The sequence below is a fragment of the Euprymna scolopes genome, chromosome 12, assembly GCF_053919585.1.
Source record: "Euprymna scolopes isolate OS-2025 chromosome 12, ASM5391958v1, whole genome shotgun sequence".
NCBI classification, from domain to species: Eukaryota; Metazoa; Mollusca; class Cephalopoda; order Sepiida; family Sepiolidae; genus Euprymna; species Euprymna scolopes.
Window position 1 is genome coordinate 96281906 of NC_136493.1, and position 4689 is coordinate 96286594.

The following is a 4689-nucleotide window of genomic DNA, read 5'->3' on the forward strand; positions in this document are numbered from 1 at the left end:
TACGATAAAAATTATGCTTTATCAACAGAGGGAGTTCCGAATTTTTAATTGTTTTAACAGTGAGTCTTAGCCCTATTTTATTTCTTGCATAAATATCACTATTTATTACTACACATTATTACTGTCTATTATTATTATCATTATATTATTACGCTTATCGCTCCGTCCGTTATCATGCTGTGCATCCCTAAAAAAGGAAAGTGGAATATTCCACTAATAAAAAAAAATTTAAAAAATTGGTACCGCTGTTGAGGAAAAGCTAATAAAAATGATTTATCTTTCTTGGCCTTTTGGCTAAGATCAAAGTGTAGTATTTGTCTTCAGATGCTACATTTCAATTTCTTCTCTCTTAGTGGAGGAGAAATCCTTTGCGACTAAGACAATTTTTTCTCTACGTTAAAAAACGACCCTGGTGTCTAAATCTGTCCCGTAGGGAGGCATTGTGAATAGGTACTATGTTATGCAACAAAGTTTTAATATTACAAAAGTAACTGGGAAAAGTAATTTCTGGTTTAATTACAAAATGTCCTGAAAATCTCCCTTCTGATTGATTATAAAATGCACTGGAAATGTCTCTTCTGATTAATTATAAGATGCCCTGGAAAACGTCCCTTCAATTTATTTTTTTTGTTTACTTGCCTTCCTACAAAGACGGAGTTGGATATGAGGTCGGTTAAAAATTTGGGGTAAACCAGCTCCCCAAAAGGGGTACTCTGATCAATAACAAAAATAAAAATTGTATCAGTAATGAAGGATTTCTCCTCCATTAACCAAGACCAAAAAGAAGAGGGATTTAAGTCACTGGAATGCTGAGAATGGTACTACACTCAGAAATGAATGCTGAAGCAATGGTTCCCTAATCCCTTACTGTGTTAATTTTTTTATGTATTAATTTCGAAAAGCTGTTGAAACAGTTTATTATTTAAACATTACTCTATTTCAAGTATATTTTAAACAGTGGGGTGGGGGGATATAAAGTCAGTCCCGGAAATTACTTAAACCGTTTACAATTTAAACATTACTTTATTTCATGTATATTTTTAACAGTTGGGTAGGGATATGAAATCAGTCCCGGAAATGGGCGAAACCGTTTACGCATTAAACATTACTTTATTTAATGTATATTTTTAACAGTGGGGTGGGAAATATGAAGTCGGTCCCAGAAATGGCTGCAACCATTTACGTTTTGGACATTACTTTATTTAATGTACATTTTTAACAGTAGGATGGGAGATAAGAAGTTGGTCCCGGGAATGGCTGAAAATGTTTACGATTTAAACATTACTTTATTTCATGTATATTTTTATCAGTGGGGTACGGGATATGAAGCAGTCCCAGAAATGGCTGAAACAGTTTACTATTTAGACATTACGTTATTTCATGCATGTTTTTAGCAGTGGGTTGGGGGATATGAAGTCAGTCCCGGACATGGCTGAAACAGTTTACGATTAAAACATTACTTTATTTCCTGTATATTTTTAACAGTGGGGTGGCGGACATGAAGTCAGACACGGGATTGAATGTGATAAGCGCAAATATATACTAGCAGAAAGCGTCGCACAATATTGAATGAGATAAGTGGAAAACATATAGTAGCAGAATACCCAGCGTCGCCCAGGATCGAATTAGATAGGTGAAAGATATATACTAGCAGAATATGCGGCGTCACCTGGGATCGGATAAGATAGGTGGAACATACATGCTATGAGAATACCCGGAATTTATTGATGTGTTTGTAATTAAATAATCATCCCAGGCAATATATCACAGTTATTATTTAAGTAAGGGGGAGCGATATAGTAGGTTTAAGGTATGAAAATTATTGTCGAAATTAATAACATATCCAAGAATTATGAAAATGATGAAATGTGAGTTATTTGATGGGTTTTTTTTGTAATGAAATAATAAGCCTAGACAATATATCAAAGTTCTTATATTAGTAGGAGATGGGCATAATGTGGGTGTTTAATTATAAAAAATGATTGCTGAAATTAGTAACATATCCAAGAATTATGAAAAATGATGAACTGTGAGTTATTTGATTGATATATTTGTAATGAAATAAGCAGCCCAACAAATATATACAAAGTTATTATTTTAGTAAGGAGGAGGTTATAAGGCGTGTTAAATTCATGAGAAATTAAGGTCGAAATTAGTAACATATCCAAGAATTATGAAAAATGATAATATGTGATTTAATGAATTGCAATGAAATAATCAGACCAGACAATATATCAAAGTTATTATTTTAGTAAGGGGGCGATAATGTGGGTTTAAATGATGAAAAATGATTGTTGAAATTAGTAACATATCCAGGAATTATGAAAAATGTCGAAATGTGAGTTAATTGATTAGTGTGTTTGAAATGAAATAATCAGCCTAGAAAATATATCAAAGTTATTATTTTAGTAGTGTGGGTTATTAATGTGAGCAAAAAATATAAAAAGTGATTGTCGAAATTAGTAACATATCCGAGAATTATGAAAAATTATGAAATGTAAATTAATAAATAGTTGTGCTTTTTATGAAATAATCGACCCAGAAAATATATCAAAGTTATGTTTTAGTAAGAGAGGGCGATGAGGATGGTTTTACATTATGAAAAAAATATTGTTGAAATAAGTAAGATATCCAAGAATAACGAAAAATGGTGAAATGTGATGTAACTAATCAGTGTGTTTATAATAAAATAATCAGCCCAGGCAATACATCAATATTATTATTTAAGTAAGGGGAAAGGCAATAAGGAGGGCTAACATTATGAAAAATTATTGTCGAAATTAGTAACATACCCAAGAATTACAAAAAATGATGAAATGTTAGTTGATTGATTGGTGTGTTTGTAATGAAATAATAAGCCCAGACAATATATCAAAGTTATTATTTTAGTAAGAGATGGCGATAGGGATGGTTTTAATTACAAAAAATTATTGTCGAAATTAGTAACATATCCAAGAATTATGAAAAATGATGAAATGTGAGTTAATTGATTACTGTGGTGTAATGAAAAAATCAAACCAGACAATAAATCAAAGTTATTATTTTAGTAAAGGGGAAGCTATAAAGTGTGTTTAACTTATGAAAAATGATTGTCGAAATTAGTAACATATCCACGAATTATAAAAAATGATGAAATGTGAGTTAATTGATTGGTGTGTTTGAAATAAAATAACCAGCCTAGACAATAAATCAAAGTTATTATTTAGTTAAGGGGAGGTGCGAAAATATGAGTCAAAATTATGAAAAATAATTGTCGAAATAAGTAACATATCCAAGAATTAAGAAAAATGATGAAATGTGATTTCATCATTAGTGTGTTTGTAATGAAATAATAAGTCCAGATAATATATCAAAGTTATTATTTTATTAAGGAGGGGAGGATAATGTGGGTACACATTATGAAAAATGATTGTCGAAATTAGTAACATATCCAAGAATTAAGAAAAATGATGAAATGTGAGTTGATTGGTTTGTTTGAAATGAAATAAGAAGCCTAGCAAATATATCAAAGTTATTATTTTATTAAGGTTGGGCGATAATGTTGCTTAAAAATATTTTTAAAAATATTGTCGAAATTAGTAACATATCTAAGAATGAAAAATAATGAAATGTGAGTTAATTGATGTGTGTGTTTGTAATGAAATAATCAGCCTATACAATATATCAAAGTTATGAATTTACGTTTGGTGTGCGAAATGGTGAAATGAATTTACGTAAGGTGTGCGAAATGGTGAGTTACAAATGATGAAAAATTATTGACATAATTAGTACCATATCCAAGAATTTATTACATATGAAAAATGCTGCTGTGAAATTTGCACAGGTCCCGCTAGTATCTATTAATTCTTGTCCGTGCATATACCAGATATCGTAATACTTAGTTCGCTGTGCCTTCTAATAACAAATATCCTTACAACATTTCAGACTAGATGTTTTTCTAGAGAAATGTGGTATGGTCGTGATTAAATCTTATTTATCCTTTAATGTGCATCGAACGGATAGCATAATACTTAATTCGCTGAACTTTGTCATTACAACAGTCCATACAATATTCCAATCAAAACAGCTTAATGGTTTTCGAGAAAAACTCTAGAGTAAATATTGTATTGTAGTGAATAATCCTTATTAATCGTTATCTGTGCATTGGACGGGTGCCATACTAGTTAATTCGCTTTACCTCATAACAAAAAAAAACATACGTACGAAATTTCAGTTAAATCGGGCTAGCAGTTTCCAGAGAAAAAGTGAAACAGACAGACAATATATCTATAATATAAAGCTGATCGTCTGTGTGTGGGTTTGGTCACGAATAGGCTCCCATATGGTTGACTATTATAGCAAACTAATCCCATATAATGATAAAAGATGTATCGAGACACACGAAAAATGTTTGATCTGGCATAATGATGATTCATCAAAATTGTGTGGTCTGCGTACGCGCCTTGTCCACAAAGTATGGAAAAAAAATTAAAAATTAAAAAAAAAAAAAACGTCTACAAGTGTTTTGATATAGATGTACATAATAATACTTTGATAAGTATGTTTTAACTTAAATAGGGATGGTATAATAAAATTATGAGGTCTGCGTTCGCGCCTGGCCTCCATAGGATGAAAATAGGCACAAACCTTAATAAAGACTTTTCATATCTATCTGCGTAAGTATACTTTGATAATTATGTTTCAGTTTGA

At 30.9% G+C, this 4689-nt stretch overlaps 1 pseudogene; it reads left to right on the forward strand.

Moving 5' to 3' along the window:
* The first annotated feature begins 273 nt into the window (after positions 1-273).
* Positions 274-413, forward strand: LOC145291827 (U2 spliceosomal RNA; annotated as a pseudogene).
* The last annotated feature ends 4276 nt before the right edge of the window (positions 414-4689 follow it).